The sequence below is a fragment of the Ovis canadensis genome, chromosome 24 (assembly GCF_042477335.2).
Source record: "Ovis canadensis isolate MfBH-ARS-UI-01 breed Bighorn chromosome 24, ARS-UI_OviCan_v2, whole genome shotgun sequence".
In the NCBI taxonomy this organism is placed as follows: Eukaryota; Metazoa; Chordata; class Mammalia; order Artiodactyla; family Bovidae; genus Ovis; species Ovis canadensis.
Genome location: NC_091268.1, coordinates 41,019,376 through 41,037,295, shown reverse-complemented (window position 1 = coordinate 41,037,295; position 17,920 = coordinate 41,019,376). Strand labels below are relative to the sequence as shown.

Below are 17,920 nucleotides of genomic sequence, written 5' to 3'. Positions count from 1 at the left end.
AGTGGGTAAGGGACAAGGGCCAGAGGGGATGGCAGAGGTAAGGGGTGGGGGGCAGTGGACAGGGCCTCGGAGGCCGCAGTGAGGACCTGCCTTTCACTCCAAGTAAGATGCGTGCCAGTCTCTGAACCTGAGCAAACCTTTCCTGAAGCCAGCCCATGCGCCAGGCCCCGAGAGGCCAAGAGACAGCAGGAACCTGACCCTGCTGCACTCAGAGACCCCTTCAGGCCAGCAGCATCCCACCACTGTCCTTGGAGGGGCCAAGAGAAGAAGGAGTGGGGAGCCTTTCAGGCTTCCTTCGAAGATTCCTCGGTGCTGCAGCTCTCAGCTGCTGTGGCCCCAGGTGAGGTGTGAGGGCAGTATGTCCAGGAACATGGCCAGAGCTCAAGTTAGTGTCTGCCGGTTCCTTCTGTCTGGCCATGCCCTGTGGGCTGTGTGTGAATGATGGAAGGATGGATAGAATCCTCTCTGAATCCTAGATATGGACGCTTGAGTAAAGACCTTTAGCCCAATCATCTTTTTTTTTTCCCCACCTGTAAAATGGGGCTAACATTCCCCTTCTGCTCAGGGCTTCAGGGGGCTGATATTAACAGCAAAGCATAGAGGGTACTTGGTGCCATTCACAGCACTTTACACAGCTTCATCACTGAGTCTTCACTATGACGCTACAAGTCAAGGACTAGTCTCATCCCCTTTTTTTGTAGCTGAGGGATCTGAGGCACAGAGAAGCTAAGCACCTTGCCCAAGGTCATACAGCGGGTCGAGAAGTTGTGCTTTTGGCCACTAACCCTGTTAACTGCGGGTCCCGCTGCACTTCCTGGAGACATGTAGGATCAGGGCTGGCAGGTACCTGAGCTCTCAGAGTGGGATGATCTGATCTGCCTTAGGACTGTGGGCCCCCAGTTCGAGAGAGCAAGACACCTTCTTGCTATGTTGTGGGCCCATCAGATGAGGAGCTATCCTGGGGTGGAGACTGGTACAGCCTCTACAGGGCCTGACCAGGAGGAGGCTCTATCCTGTCCACTAACCAGTCCCCATCCCTGCCCCTCAGGGTCATCCCAACATGCAGAGGCAGCTGGAACATTCTCTGCCTCTCCCAGGACTGGCTAAGGCCACAAGGAAGGGAGTCAGAGTGGCTGGATCCACTCATCGCGGACCCTGCAGCCAGTGGCAGAAGTCATAAGCAAATACTTAAGTAGCAGGTGCCATTATAAGTGCTCGATCATGTAAACCTCCCCACACTAGGAAGGAGCTTGTACTATTCCCATTCTTCATCAGAAGAAATTGAGGATGGAGGAGACTGCCTCATCCAAGGTCACACAGCTGGAGAGGGGTAGAGGCAGTTCTGATGTCAGTTTCACATGAACCTTTGGGAGTTCACAGGGCTGGGCTCAAATCCCCACACTGGGTTAATGAGGTGCTGTTCTTCGTGCTATGGGAGAGGGGATGTCCAGAGACCGACGTGGGACACTAAAAATGCTTCCCTGAACCCTGATATTACATGGCTCCCTGAATCGGGGCAGAGCTGGGAGTCTAGACCTGTCCCCTCTCAGGCTGTGGCCAAGCTATACGGTGGGGGGAGAGGAGGATGGGGAGAAGGACAGGAGAGGAGAGGTGCTCTTAGGGCCCCACCAGACTTTATGCCACAGCTTTCTGAGACCGAAGAGGGACTAAGGAAGTCGGGGAGGGAGGGGGAAGCCTGGAGCAGAACACATCTGTTGGAGATGCTGGTCTGGCTCTGGCCAGAGGCCCATCTGCCTGGACAGGAAGTCTGGGGACACAAGCCTGGCAAGTACCTCACCTGGAAAGCAGCTCTGGTCAGGAAGAGGACCTCAGCTACAGCTAACATAGATCCCACCCCTCAGGCTTGACTTTCACCCTACCCCCACCCATAGCAGGGGCATGTCATTAAGCACCACACAGAACTACTCAAACACCCACCTCCCCTTTCCTGAGGGGAAAAGCCCTCTGGCTTCCCCAGTAGGAAAATCAAGAATAGTTTCTGAGCACAACTGGCTCCTATTGGAAAGGGCATTGGCAAGTGGATGAGTAACCCTTGGTGGTAATGCCACCTGGCAGATCCTGTCCAAAGCCCTTTTCATGCTTTAGTTCACTTAATCCCCCTGCTGACCCTGAGGTAGGTATTATCCTTGTTTTCCACATAAGTAAAATGAAGCTCAGAGAGGTTAAGTGACTTGCCCGAGGTCACACAGTGGCGATTCAAACCCCAGAAGTCCAGAGCTCAACTACAGAGCTCTGCTGATTCCTTTGGCCTCAGGATGCTGTTGACCTTTATCCAGGAAGACAGCACACCCTCTTCTAGGGACATGCCCTGTGCCTGGGGCCCACTACTGATTCCTGACCCCTGTGCAGCTACTTAGTATCACCCCTTGGTTTCCTCAATGTTTAGGGTAGGTTAATATTTTTGCATGACTTTGAGACCCCCCCCCCCGCTTCTGCCTGACCAAAACTTAGAGCACTTTAGATTCAGTCCTAGAGTGTTAGAACAAGGAGGAAGATTATAGCTGACAGAACCTCTAGTCCAATTCCTCCCTGACACATGGGGAAACTGAGGCCTGGAGGGCAGTCCTCCCCCACGAGGCCTCAGCAAGACCTTGGTCTAGCACCTGGGACTTTTGCTCCTGCGTCATGTGGGACAGTTAAAACAGGATTTTGCTGGCTGAATCCTTCTAGAAGAGGGGAAGGGGCATAAGATGGGGCCCAGAGTGTAAAGTGAGACCAGGGAAGAGATGCTTCTGGCTAATGGAGGAATTCAGGCTCACTTCATCTCTTGGCCTAAAAGACCTTGGAGAGCTGCTGCTCTGTGGTTGTTCTAACCTGGCCACACGGGAGGCAGGGAAGACCTGAATGCACAGATATACAGAGACAAAGGTCACCCGCTGAGCAAACATTTTCCGGCCTCTACCTTAGGCCTGCAAAGCTAGATGCTACAAGAGGGACCAGCAGGTCATGTAAATGAGTGAACAGGCCAGGTGGGGCCTGGGGCCAGCTAGATGATGACAGCTTGCCTAAAGGAGGTCATCATTCTTCAGCTCTGGTCTGGGCTTGTCACAGCATTTGATTTTTCAAGAGGACCCCCAGATCAATATTTGTATGTGACACTGCATGTTTGTTTAGCATTGGCAACAAACAGGAGAAAAACACTGTTTGGATCAACAAAATGTGTCGAGAAGTTGTGTTTGACAACATGTGCTATACAATATGCTGGGCTCTGGGTTAGGCAAAGCCGATGCTGCGGGGAGTGGGGGACAGACCTGGTCCTGTCTCCTGGAGTTCGGAGTGTGGAGATGGAGATACACTCTCACAGCCACCAACCATCACCCAGCCCAGCTCTGCTCTCCATTCTGTGCCAGCCCAGGTCAGAGCCAAAGGGGAGGGTGGAGACAGAGCGCTGCCCGTGAGCCATCCTGCAGTGGGGCTTTTCAGGTCAGGGAAACAACACGTGGTGGAAGGAAGGAGCTGGGGGACAGAGATGAGCCCGAAGTAGAGGATGGAGAGTGAGGAACGAACAGGAGGTGACGCTTGGGAGGTGGTTTCAGGTCACACTGCAAAGGGCTCATTCCAGACTCAATGGGGAGCCATCGCAGGTGAGCCTGGAGGGAAGAGCTTACTCTCTGTCTCCCTCTGGTCTCTTGGTGGTTTTCCCTAGTCACAGTGACTCAAATCTCCACTCATTTAGCCACCGACTCCACTCCTTTGCCGGTGAGTTGTCTGACAAGGCCCTGGGCTCTTGGGAAGCCAGTGGGGGAAGAGGAGCTCCTTTAGAGATGGAGAGGGCACACCTGGATACTTCTGCGGGCCCAGGTGCGATCCACATCCACCCTGCCAGCTGCAGAGTAAATGGCTTGCTGTCGTTCTCTCTGGGAGATGCCACTTGCTTGCCCAAGGTCACCCAGTCTTCAGGGCAACTGGCTCCCCCACAGCCTGAGCTGAGGCTGGGGGCTGTCTCAAATGTCCTTGAATTTGAAGGCGGGGCCGCCAGGGGTCTGACCTGGAGCCCCCAAGCCTCTTCTCCTGCTGACCACATCCCACCCTTTAAGTCAACACCAGTAGCACGTAGGGATGGGGGCACTTGGTACTGGGAAGTGGGGAGAAGAGGAATCTGCTACCCAGGCTCAGACGCTTCAGGTGTGGGATCAGAACTGACCAGACCCACCTCAACTGGTCCAACCAAGTACAGGCAAATTGAGAACAGCCCAGAGACGTGATGAACAGGAAAGATCAGGAAAGGGGATGAAGTGGGAAAAAGGACCTTGACTCCAGTACCTGGTACCTCACAGACACTAGCTAAAAGGTTTGTTGAATGAACCAGTGAACAAAGGAACTCCTGGTGGGGCTACCTGTACCCAGAGTCGTACCTTCTTCAGCATCACTGTTCGCATGCAGAGGGCTGAGAGAGGAGGCTGGTGGACACCCCAGTGGCTCCGTGTGTTCCCTTGCATGGTCCCGTCCCTTCTCAGGACCTCTGATCCAGAATTCAAGGATAAAACATCCCCTGGGCCTCTCATCCTCCCGTGAGCTGCAGGGGCTGGGGTTCCGGACCTCACTGATGGCCGGGCGGGGATACTGCTTTGTACACCACCTGTAAAGCTGAAGCCGGAACCTAGAATGGTTCCTTGGTTGTCCAGGACACACTGACCCCACCTGCGGTTTGGCCCTGGGTGTCCCAGAGGTCAGGAGGACAAGGGAGAGCCTTGGCTTTGCTGCCCCTGGGGCAAATGGGGACAGAAAGTTGCCCTGACCTGAAATGGCTCCTTGATCCAGACTTCTTCCCCTCCCCAGAAACCAGAGCCTCACTTTAGAAAGGGCTTGTCCCCTCCTCCTTGTCCTGCAGGGAGCACAATGTATGGCCTGGGTGAAGATCCCCCCACGCCCCCTGTAGTTTGGGTGAGGGGAGGTGCAATGGGATCATAGAGAAAAGAAGGGGATCCCACTCATTCTCTCAAACACACCCCTTCCTTGACTTTCACAGACAAAGACACACACCCAAAGCCCCAGCCATCACCCTAGGGCCACCCACTGCAGGCCCCCTCACCTGTGGACACCCCAAATCTTCTCTTCCCAGGAGAGGACTTCACTTGAGAACTCAACCTGGCCTTGGGAGGAGGGGTGTATATCCTCCAAGGACCAAGGGTCCCAACAGCTCCAGGCTCACGATTTTGGGGGTGGACTCCCCACCCTCTTCTCCCTTCTTCGCGGCCGAAGGGTCTCTGCCACCACTCCCCCGCGGTCTGGGGAGCTGTGCCCGATCCCCAGGGATAGGGTGGGGGGTGGGGGAAGGGAGAGGAGGAGGGGGCGGCTCCTCCAAGCGAGACACAAAGAGACGTCCTTCAGCCTCGGCTCCATGGCGACGCTGGGGAGGGGGCCGTGCGCACCCCATACTTCCTTCCCCACCTGCAGGACTAGGGACCTCGGAGGCCACTCACCTGCTGCCCCTCACCTGGGCCCGGCTTACCTGAGCTGGGGCCGCGGGGACGCCGCGGCAGGGGGCCTGGGCGCCGTCTCGGTTTCCGTCGTCAGCCCGGCCCGGGGGGCTCAGGGCGCCACGATCATGGGCCGGGATGAGAAAGGGGCTGCGAGGGGCTCAGTCGCCCCGGTCCTGGAGCTTTCAGTGGGGGTCCCCGAAGCCTCTTGCTGGTGAGGGATAGCTCTTGCTGTCCTCGGGTCCCTAGATTTGGGGTTTCTGTGCGCCGGAATCGGGGGATCTAAGACCCCTGATCTAGGGGCGTTCTGAGCTGGATCTTCGTGTCTTGAGGTGTGGAGTTGTAATGGCCAGGATCTTGAGAAGGGGTCCCCACAATCCCGGACAGGGGGTCACTGCGTTCTAGGTCTTGTGGGGGCCCAGACTGAAGAGGGGGAGTCCGCGGAACCGCAGGGAGGTCGCTGTCTTCTGAATACGGAGGTAGTCTCCGCTTTCCCCGGGTGGGGAGTCGATCTCTGTTGGAGCTGGGGGGCCACTCGCTTTCCTAAAGGTCTCTGGGTCCTGGATGTGGTGGTGGGGGATCCCCGCGCTCCCCGGCTGCGGGGGCTTGCTGAGTCCCGGCCACCGGCAGGAGCTGGGAGGAAGCCCCTCAGCCGCTGGGGGGCTCCGTCGCCGCCGCTACGAGCAGCCCGGCCCTGCGGTCCCGGACCCCGGCCTGGTCCGGGCTCCGGCTGTGGCTCCGGCTCGCGCTCCGCCCGGTGCTCGGGCCCCGGCCCCGGCGCCCGCCCGGGCAGCGCTCCATCGCGGCATCGCGGCTCCGCCCTCCGGCCTGCGCGCACCTGCCCGCCTAGCCCGCGGCTCCGCCCTCCGGCTCGCGCGCCACCGCCCGCCCCTTTGTCCGCCCCGCTTGGCGCGCGCCCTCGCGCACGCGCACTATCCCCGGCGCGCGCTCGCCCTCCCGCCGCGCCCTCCTGCCGCGCGCCGCGGGGCGCAGATTTTCCCCGCTCGGAGGGAGTGGCGCGCGGAGCCCCCACCCCGCCTTCCGGCCGCGCTGGGTCCTAGCGCCCGTGGGCTGCTTCTCTCCTTCATCCCCGTCTTTTCTAGGTCAGAGCCCACAAGGGGGCGAGAATGAGGTTAGAGGGGACTCGGGGGAGTCTGAGAGGGTCACCTGGTCCACCCTCCAGGCCCCTGCGGGACCAGACTGTCTCAGACTGTCCCAGTCTGTTGTGGGGCGGAGCCTGTGTCTTTTTCAAGGAGGGAAACATCTAAGCTCTGCAATCCGATATAAATTCATCAATCCGTCCATCCATCCATCCATCCATCCGAGGAGGACCGCAGAGAACTAACTCAGGAAATCCTACTTAGGAAAGAGGTTGTAAACTGGGGCTTTCAGGGTCAAGTCAGCCCAGGTTGCGTTTTCGACCCCTATTGTAAACAGGCAGTAGCCAGTCATGAGATGCAGCTGGGATTCACAGAGTTCACCAGACAGAAGGGAGGGAAGGGGATTCGAGGCAGCAGCATGTGCAAAGGCACTACCCAGGTATGAAGGACCACTGTCTGGTAACTGGAAATTGATGACCTGGAAGGAAGCGGGGTGAATGAGGATGGAGATGAGATGGGAACAGCTCACCCTCCCAGCCTCTATTTTCCTTTCTTTCTCAGCCTCATCCATGCAGCCTCACCCACACTGTTTCCCTAAGGAGAAAACCCCTGCACCTTTCCTGTTTGTCCACCCAGCACACTCTTTCCAACCACACCTCTCCGTTCTTCTAGAAGCTTGAGTTTGTTTCTGGCTGTGCCACACAGCTTGTGGGATGTTAATTCTCTGACCAGGGATTGAACCCTCCTAATTACTAGTCTGCCAGGGAATTCCCCATTTCTAGAAGTTTGAGAGCCATTGATTGCAAACTGACTAGGTTCAGGTGTGACAACATAGGGAATGGTGGCGATGAAGCAAACTGAAGTATCATGGGCCCTGTGCGGACAGATGACTTTTCAAGCAGGGAATCCATATTCTAAAATACAATTTTGGCCATGCCACACAACTTGTGGGATTTTATTTTCCCACCCAGGGATTAAACCCAGGCCCTCAGCAGTGGGAGTGTGGAGTCCTAACCACTAGACCACCAGGGAATTCCCCAATTGTCCAACTTTTAAATGTTTGAGACGAATTCCCCAAATTCAGAAATACTGAATGGGTCAAATGAAACACTGGTATTTTAGTTGCTAAGTCGTGTCTGACTCTCTGTGACCCTGTGGACTATAGCCCACGGGGCTACTCTGTCCATGGGATTTCCCAGGCAAGAATACTGGAGTGGATTGCCACTTCCATCTCCAAGGAATCTTCCCGACCCAGGGATCGAACTCTGGGCTCCTGAATTGGCAGATGGGTTCTTTACCACTGAGCCACCAAACATTCTTTGGGACCAAATCTGGCCCAGGGCCATCAAACTTCTGCCGGGAAGAATATTGCCTGACTTTCTATCTTGTCTCCCTCCAGCTTCTATCGAAACTTTAAAAAAATAATCCAAGTCTATGTGACCATCAGCTCCGTAAAGTACATAGTAGATTGGGTTAGTCCCCTTCATAAAATTACCAGTAACTTCCTGTTACCTCTGAAAATACTTTCGAATTGTGATGCTGGAGAAGACGCTTGAGAGTCCTTTGGACTTGGAGGAGGTCAAACCAGTCAACCCTAAAGGAAATCAACCTCGAATAATCTTTGGAAGAACTGATGCTGAAGCTGAAGCTCCAATACCTAGGCAAAGAGACAATTCACTGGGAAAGACCCTGATGCTGGGAAAGATTAAGGGCAAAAGGAGAAGGGGGCAGCAAGGGATGAGATGATTAGAGAGTGTCACAGACTCAATGGACATGAATTTGAGCAAACCCTGGGAGATAGTGAAGGACAGGGAAGCCTGGTGTGCTGTAGTCTTTGGGGTTGCAAAGAGTCAGACACGACTTAGCAATTGTACAACCACCACCTCCGAAAAAATCTAACCTTATCCTGGCATTCAAAGCCCTCAGCCTTTTGAGTCTCCTACTTTTGCCTCTTCTCCATTTGGCCTTGACCTCAGCTGGTGTTCCTAGAACGTCCTAGAACCCCTCTCTGTTTTTCTGTCCCCTCTGTCTAGAACATCTTCTCTTCCTTGTACTACAAACAGCTTTCCTCCAAGCTACCTCCTCTGTGGGGATTTCCCTGGTTGCCCAGTGGTTAGGACGTCACGCTCCCACTGCAGGGGCACTGATTCGATCCCCAGGCAGGGAACTAAGATGACCCCACACGCTGTGTGGTTGGGGGGCGTGGGGATTGAAGATGTCTCCTCTGTGTCTGTCTGCTTTTCCTCTCTCCTCCCTGTCCTGCCAGTGTTTCAGATTTCATCCTAACTGTGTTCTAATCCTTTCCACCTGTGGCCTTATTGCCAAAATCAAATGAATGGAGGGGTTTGAGTTACTGGGCAGCTCATAGAGGGAGACTAGAGAGGGAGGAAGGGGGAAGGGAATAACTTCCTGGGTCTAACACCTGAGTCCCAGAACATTAGCTTTTAGAGAGTACTTCCTCTTTTTGCAGATGAGGAAACTGAGGCCTACAGAAGGGCAGAGGTGGAATTGAAATGTTCCCAGCCATGGTTATCAAGGGTAGTGCTGTTCAAGGCCACTTTCAGCAGAAGCCATCCCTGATTCTTCAACTGGGGATTTGATTCCTACCACTGTGATTAGTGGGTTTTCCAGGTGGTGCTAGTGGTAAAGAACCCACCTGCCAATGCAGGACACATAAGAGACATGGGTTCGATCCCTGGATGAGGAAGACCCCCTGGAGTAGCAAATGACAACCCGCTCCAGTATTCTTGCCTGGAAAATTCTATGGGCAGAGGAGTCTGGCAGGCTACAGTCCTTGGGGTTGCAAAGAATTGGACGCAACTGAGCGCGTGTGATTAGTAAGTTTGCCAAAGTGCATTGTGGGTAATCGGCCTCCCTACCCCCCAGCTCTGCAGGGTTGGAAGTCCTGGTCCCTAAAGGGGGCAAACTCTTACTAGGGGACACAGCATGGGTCTCATTAAAATTTAAGCAGCTATGGTTGCTGCCAGGACACTCTGGAAACTCTGTGTTGTGGGACCAGCAGGTAAGAAGAGAAGTCACTGTTCTGGTGGTAGACACCGACCCTGATTGTTTAATAGAAGTTACTAGAAGTACCCTGGCCAATTATTAAAGTTGGTAATTCTAGTACCAATTAGGTAAAAGCAGGGCTGCTTTTACAAAGTGGGAGCAGGAAGATATACACGTGGAACCCAGTGAGCCATCAGAGTGATCTATTGGTTATGCTAACCAAGAGTTTGGGTTTTTAAACTTTTTGTAACTTTTGTTTTTGGTTGTGCTGGGTTGCTGCACGTGGGCTTTCTCTAGTTGTGGCACACGGGCTTAGTTGCCCTGCAGCATGTGGGATCTTCCCGGACCAGGGATCAAACCTGTGTCCGCTGCATTGCAGTGTGGATTCTTAACCACTGGACCACAGAGAAGCCCCTAACCTGCCTGGGCTTCCCAGGTGGTGCTGGTGGTGAAGAATCCATCTGCCAGTGCAGGAGATGTAAGAGACCCATGTTCGATCCCTAGGTCAGGAAGATCCCCTAGAGGAGGGCATGGTGACCCACTCCAACATTCTTGCCTGGAGAATCCCACGGACAGAGGAAGCCTGGCAGGCTACAGTCCATAGAGTCAGACATGACTGAAGCAATTTTCCATGCAACCCAGAGTTGAGACCCTTCAGGACTAAAGGTCACACCACCAGGTAACCCACCAAGATCTTCCCAGGTGACAGTTGAGTGTTCGGATAATTGAGAATGGGTGGTGGTGGGGGTGGGGGAGATGAGTACCACTTATGTCCTCAGGTCAAGGGCAGCAGAGGGCAGGGGAGCTATAGTTCGTTCCACCATGCTCCCTCTTGAAAGTTTCTGCTTGGAAAGAGAGGCTCACGGCCCCCATGGAAGAGCTATGCGGCACAAGGGGCGGGATGGGGCAGTCCTGAAGACGCACCACCCAGAGCTCTGACGGCAGGGCTGCTGACCCTGGGGGCAGCAGTCGTGGAGTCTGCAGAGCTCACACAGGAGGTGCCTTTGATCCCCTCCAGCCCATCCCAGCTAATGACTGAGTGTGGCAGGGACTCTCAAACGTCTAGTTCTGGGAGACACAGGGCTTCTCTGATGGGCCCCTTGAGATCAAGGACTCTCCATTGGCTTTGTGGGAGCTTTCTTAACCTTGCACTGCAGTTAAAGACTCTTCCTATCCCCTATTCCTTCCTTCTTTCCCTTTGCCAAATATCGGCTGTCTTGCAGTCCGATGGTTCTCCCAGCTTCCTCTGGCTCCTTCTGTATGTTCCTTCTCAAGCATTCCCTGCCCCGTACTGTAAATCCCTTGCACATCTGACCCCATCATGGCTCGCTTCTTGGAAGGCTGAACCAATACAGTGTATCTGAAGAGAAGAACTAGAGCATCTGTTTGAATGCTGCAAACATTGTTTGACATTCAGAGACAATCCACCTTGGCCCACTCACAGTTTTGTATCCACAGCAAATGCTGCCTTTGCAAGAGAAGGTCTTGATGGCTGCGGTTTTCATTTATTTATTTAATTTTATTTTTGGCTGCACTGGGTCTTCGTTGTTGCGCTCAGGCTTTCTTTAGTTGAGGTGAATGGGGGCATCTCATTGTAATAGCTTCTCTTATGGAGCACAGGCTCTAGGGCGCGCAGGTTTAGTGGCTCCGCAGCATGTGAGATCTTCAGGGACCAGGGATCAAACCGGTGTCCCCTGCATTGCGGGATGGATTCTTCACCACTGGACCACCAGGAAGTCTGATGGGGGTGATTTGAACACAAAGTAAACTTTGACTGTGACCTCCATAGCGACACAGAAGAAACACTGGAAAACAGAGATCTCCATTTAGATTTCCTTGCCCATATCCCTCTCCATTGCTGACATGTCCTCATTCTCCTGGGCGGTCACTTGCTGATCTCCTTGCAGGGAGGCAAGTGAGACCAGGAACTTCAGGATTTCTGATGATTTATGCACCTTCCCCCCAGTTGGCTGCATTTTATATTCATTGATGTGTCAGAAGTTCCTGTTACCACTGCGGGAAGCAGAGAAATCGAAATAGAATCCTTGTCCTGTAGTAGGAGGAGGGTCTTTGTGGCTCAGATCATAAACAGTCTGCCCGCAGTGTGGGACACGATATCGTGTTTCAAACTGTATGAGTTTGGGTCACTCTACCAGCTGTACTGAAAGGGCTCTGTTGGGACAGTGTCTTGGCCATATCGACCGTCTCCATCAGTGGAACAACGATGGCCCTTGTGGTCTGTGTTCTGCGGTGCTCCTTATCACGTCTGGCCCCCGTCAGGATAGGGAGAGGACATTCCTGGCTTGTTGATCTGCATTGTGATCGGCTTGTGCAGAGACAATCTCCTCTCCTGGATGGCCACCATCGAGTCCAGGACCTTGCTGGTGGCAACTGGCTGGTGCCGCAGGATCAGGGACCCTGGTGGCATTGGAGGCCGAGTAGCTCAGAGCTGATCAGGCTTAGGATGCTGAAGACAACGGCATTTTAGGCAAAGGTCCAAAAGCTTCTGGGGCTTCCCTGGTGACTCAGTGGTAAAGCATCGGCTGCCAACGCAGGAGACACAGATTCAGTCCCTGGGTCGGGAGGATCCCCTGGAGAAGTAAGTGGCAACCGGTGTTCCAGTATTCCTGCCTGGGAAGTCCCACGGTGAGAGGACCCTGGAGGGCTACAGTCCATGGGGTCTCACAGAGTCAGGCACGACTTAGCAACTGAGCATGCGCGCACCAAAGCTGCTCACAGCCAGGAGTGGGAACATTCAGGGCCACTGGGAGACACAAGTCAATTTGTAGCTGATAAGGAAAACCATGAATCCACCAGAACCCACGATGGATCAGAGAGAAGGCGGCGGGGCAGCCCAGGACATATGGCAGTTGGAGGCCATGGATCTTTGAATCTCTCATCACCTTTCGGGAGAATATATTCTGAAGTGAGAAACACTGTGTTCAGCAACAGTCCTGATGGGCTCCACACCTCCCCGGTGGAAATACAACTCGGTGATGGCGGCCAGCAGGATGCCAAGGATGACGGGAAGTACAGAGAGGAAAGAACCCGCTTTTTATGACATCGCAGAGCTACTGAGTTGTACTTGGAGCTGCTTTGAAGGGAATTCTGTCCCTTGCAGCTGAAAGCATGCCAGCTGATTTGAGAAGACATCTGTGGTTGCCCCTTAGGGATGGAATCCAGGAAATGGGACTGGGGCTGGGGCAGATCATGGGAGTTCACTTTTATCTGTTATATTTTAGTCTTTTTTTGTTCAAAACATCTGACACAAATACAATAAAATGTTACCATTGATTTTAGTTATGGATAGGCACAGGGTTACCCTTTTCTCTGTTTTCTTTTTCTTTTTTCAAAATAAAAATTACTAACTGGGAATGCTTTTAAATGGGATCTGGGAAAAAGAGAGGAAGGGGACTTCCCTGGGGGTCCAGTGGCTGGGACTCTGAGCTCCCAGTGCTGGGGGCCTGGGTTCGATCCCTGGTCAGGAAACTAGATCCCCCATACTGCAACTAAAGATCCCACATTCTGCAGCTAAGACCTGGTGCAGCCAAATAAATGTTTAAAAGAGAGAGAGAGAGAAAGAGAGAGGAAAAAAAGAACTTTTTCACTGGGGGATTCTGTTTTCTAAAGTCAGGTCTAAGAGCTATCTGAAATGATCTCACCTCTTGCTCTCTGAAGGCAGAAGAGAGTGACAGAGGATGAGATGGTTGGATGGCATCACCAGCTCAATAGACATGAACTCAGGCACACTCTAGGAGATGGTGAGGGAAAGGGAAGCCTGGTGTGCTGCAGTCCCTGGGGGTAGCAAAGAGTCAGAAACAGCCTGGAGACTGAATAACAACAACTCGACCTCTGAGGATTATAGGAATGGGTAGTATTGAATTGGCCAAAAAGTTCCTTCGGGTTACAGAAACGCTCGAATGAACATCTTGGGCAACCCAATACATTTGGCTCCCGGGCCCCCAATACCAGTCCCTACTGCTCACGGGAGATGAGGACACTCAGGCCCCTTAGGGCTGGATGTGGCTGCTTCCCTGGAGGTTGTGACCTGAGGATCTGAGAGGTCTTTGCCCCTCCCCTGTCACACTTACTGCAGGGGGACCAGGGAGCATCCTTGGAGCAGAGGCTACTCAGAGCCCATTCAGTCTCTGCTCCTGCCTCAGGAACGTGGACATTCTGAAGGAAGCCAGTGCGGTCTGGTATGCATCCCTGGGGGGCTGGCTTTGATGATGTCCTAGTTTGGGTTTCCTAGAAACAGACCCTGAACCAGGAATTTGAGATCAGTTTTTTTTGTTGTTGATGTTAGGTGATCCCAGGTAGAGGGGTAGAGAAAAGAGACAGGGAGGCAGGGAGGCACCTCAGGTTACCACTGCGGGCAACTAGAGGTGAACCCACTGGAGAGCTCTCAGAGATAGTGTAGAACACACACGGACACACACTGAACACGTATGATATCCCATCTCGTGTCAGTCATTGGTGAGAGCTGCCGGTTGGGGGGTGCAGACTGGAACAGAGGAGGTACTCAGGAAGAGAGGCAAGGATGCATGTGAGTAGAAGTGGGGAAGGGGCCCAAGGAGATCTGAGGCTCCCCAGGTGGCACAGTGATAAAGAATCTGCCTGCCAAGCAGGAGACCTGGGTTCGATCCCTGAGTTGGGATGATCCCCTGGAGGAGGAAATGGCAACCTACGCCAGTATTCTTGCCTGGAGAATCCCATGGACAGAGGAGTCCGGCGGGCTACAGTCCATGGAGTCACAAAGAGTCAGCCATGACTAAGCATGAGCATGCATGAATTCCAAGGAGACTCAGGCAGAGAAAGGACAATGCCTGCCACAAATAACGAGCACTTAGAACAGGGCCCTGGGGTTGACTTGATGCTCACCTGTTCCAACTGGAGTGGAATTCTGGTACCCAGTATCACCTGTCCCTCATTTTTACCAACAGAACCCCAATTTTCCTTTGGGGACTCACATTCCTTGACATACCTTTCCCTTCTCACTAGGGGTTCTGAAGGTGGGGCTTACCTCTTCGGCTCTAGGGCTAGGCTTGTGACCCCAGCTCCCATCAGTTAGCATATGCCAGCCCCCTGGCCACAGTGATTGTTTCTGAGATGGGTCTGTGATCCACACCAGGCTGATGTGCCAGAACTTACTATTGCACTGAAAGAGGGTGGGATGTCAGCCTGGAGTGGCTTCCACCAGGGAGAACCTCCCAGAGGAAGAAGCCGACATAGCAGAGAGCAGTCAAGAGATGGAGAGTATCAGAAGCCACATGCCATCATTTGAGCCCCTGGATCCAGCCATGCCTGAAGTCCCTGGACTTTTCAGTCTTGTAACCTGATAAAGTCCCTTTCGTGCTGAAGTCAGTTGGAATTGGGTCTCTGTCACTAACACCTCCAAGTGTAAACTATGTGTAAATGGGGGTTTCTAAAGTGTTTAAGGATGCAGGTGTAAGTGAAAGGTTCTCCTCTCTGTCTGCCATAATCGCTATTTGCTCAGCACCCCAGGATGTCTGGGGAGATTCTCAGAGGGAGCTCAGTGTGTCCAGGAACAGGGGTTTGGAAGCCTGGGAGTTTCAGCTCCTGTCTCCTTAGGGTATGGTTCTTGGGGTCATGTGAGGAGCATGCAGGGTGGGAACCTGGGCTGCCATGTGGCCCACTTCCCTCTAAGCATCAGGAACCTCTGGGTTCCTGCATGCACACATGAATTCATACATTCACACTTATTGGTGGGCACCTACTGCATAAAGGGGGCTTCCCCGATGGTTCAGGGGTAAAGAATCCACCTGCAATGTAGGAGACCCGGCTTCAGTTCCTGGGTTTGGAAGGTCTCCTGGAGAAGGGAATAGCAACCCACTCCAGTATTCTTGCCTGGCAAATACCATGGACAGAGGAACTTGGCGGGCTACAGTCTATGGGGTCGCAAAAGAGTCGGACCGAGTGACTAAATAACAACTGTAAAAGTGTACCAGGATAAAAAGGTGGGCTAAACAGACAATCCTTGCTTTCAGGAGCTTCCAGTCTAGTGGGGGGTGGGGGTGGGAATCTCTATACTAATTACACCAATAAATGTCAGATTCTGAGCTAAGTAGGTAAAGGGCCATGCCAGTGTTCAGGGCCTCATCTTACTCCCTTCTGATCCTTGATGACTGCCCATCTCTCCCCTGAGCCCTCTCAGCAGCTCAGACACACTTTTTCTCCGTCACACCTTCCGGATCTTGTACTCCTCAACCCCGGAAGTCCCACCTCAAGTCTAATCTGCATCCTGCCTGCTGCCTGCTCAGCCTGCTTTCTTTGCTTTGGTCCCCAGGGAGGTGAAGGCCATTGAGCATCTTTTTGTGTCACCTCACTGCTCAGGGATGAGTCTCTAGACATTTATCAAGCATCGAGGGTGTGCCAGGTGCCTGCAGAAGGCTAGACCTTCCCCAGATGGAGAAACTGGGGCATGACCGTGGCAGTCCTGCGCTAACAAGGCCAGCCTCTCCCGTCCCCTGGAGTAGGAACGGGACACCCTGTCCTGTGCCCTTCTTGCTACTTGTCCTCTTAACCTCTCCCAGGCCAAGAGTTTCTCTAGATTGAGGGCAGGAGGAGAAAGGGGCAACAGAGGATGAGACTGTTGGATGGCATCACCGATTCAATGGACATGAACTTGGGTAAACTCCGGGAGATCGTGAGGGACAGAGAGGCCTGGTGCACTGCGGTCCATGGGGTCGCAGTCAGACACGACTTGGCGACTCAACAACAACAACAGGCCAAGGGTCCCTCCCAGTTGGCAGCCCCTGCTTGCAGTTCCCAGGCCCAGTCCACTGCCTGCACCCCAGAGCCTGCCTGAGGGTGGGGGGTCTCCCTGGCCCCTGAGGATGGCCCCTTATGCCTGTCTCCTCCCCTCCTCCAGCCCCTCCTACTTATTTAACAAACACACATTTGGCCAGATTTGAAGCATTAACTCATTTAAACCTCATAATATACTTACTGTGTGGGTGAGTGACCATTTTGTATCCGAGATGCAGGGAGGGGAGAGGTTGCCGAGGCTGACCCATTAGCTGGGGCTCGAATCCAGGCCGGCTCTGGAGTCCAGGCCCCTAACCACCTGGCTGCCCAGCCCCTCCAGCCCCCACCATCCTGGCCTCCTCTCACCTGATTCCACTGATCTCACCTGCATCCCTCTTCCCACCCACCTCTCACTCTCGATTTCCAATCCTTTGGTCCTGGGCTGCAGCCCGGGGAGAGGCACTGGGCTGGTCCTACCAGAAGGAGGGACACTGGGTGGAGGCCTGAGAGCTGGGGGGCCCAGCCCCGCCCCCACCGGTTCCCAGTCCTGAGTGGATGAGAGGATGGGCTGTGCCAGGGCCCTGGAGGAGGTGGGCAGGGTTGCAGCAGGGAGGGGAGGCTGGGTGGAGCCAGGCCTGCAAGCCCTAATTAAGTCAGTTAATTAGGTGGGGAGGAGAAGCCTGTGGGAATTAATGAGCTTGGCTAATTAAGTGGATCTGGCAGAATAGCTCCGATCCTAGCGGCTCCAGAGAGATGGGGGCTTCAGGCAGGACACAGGGTCGGAGGCAAAGTGCTGGGCACCTCCCCTTTCCACCAGATCTGCAGCCTCCACTGGGCTAAGGCCACTGCCAGGGCCCGCACTGACCATCAGGGTCTGCGGCCACCTCCTGAAGGTACGGGCCATGCATGCTACTAATGCTTGGGTTAAAGTCCCCATCGACAACCTGGTGCCCTGTTACCCATCCCTCAGGGGTTAAAGCTCTATCCCCTCTTTGAACATTTCGGAGATGGAGGCTGAAAATGAGCCCCCACCAGGCTCCTAGCAGAGCAGCCACTACAATCCCTGACCGGGAACCATGACTGCCACCCACATGTCCCCCAGGTTTCAGAGGGAAACCTGCCTGGTGCTCTCCCAGCTCACAGATGTGGCAACTGAGGCCAAGAGGGAGGGGCGTGGCTTGTCTTCCACCCATTGCTTACAGCAGCGGCTGGCCCCGGGAGCCTGGGGGCTTTCTCTTGCTGGGCACTATTTCCCTCTGCTCGTGGGCCGTTGAGTTACAACAGCAACAGTGCCCATGGCTGGAGTACATACTGTTTGTGAGGTGTGTGTCCTTGACACAAGGGCCAGCTACAGAATGTGAGGCTTCTTATCTAGAAGGCAGGAGAGAAGCTTTTCCTTCCTATCCAAACCTCTCTCTCTGCCTGCCACAGTGTTCTATATTTGCTATTGAACATGATGCTGCCTTGGGCATCACAGATGCCTGGGGCCCCCTGATGCACACCCAACGTGGAACCTTCCTGGTATCCAGGCCGCTGCTAGACCAAGCACATCAACCTTGACTGTGGCATGCAGGACCGTAGTTCTTTGACCAGGGACTGAACCTG

The 17,920-nt window shown here is 54.0% G+C and overlaps 1 protein-coding gene across 3 annotated transcripts in view; it reads right to left on the bottom strand.

Moving 5' to 3' along the window:
* Positions 1-17,920, bottom strand: part of SBK1 (SH3 domain binding kinase 1) — a 53,300-nt gene that overhangs the window by 20,242 nt on the left and 15,138 nt on the right. Inside the window, exon 1 of one of the 3 annotated variants that reach the window (XM_069571518.1) lies at positions 5,474-6,353. The exons of 1 other annotated variant lie outside the window; for it this stretch is intronic. The gene's annotated coding sequence lies outside the window, so the exon portion shown is untranslated. Of the gene's footprint in view, positions 1-4,376; positions 5,282-5,473; positions 6,354-17,920 lie in introns of those variants that run through there. One more of the 3 variants, XM_069571519.1, reaches the window with a different exon arrangement.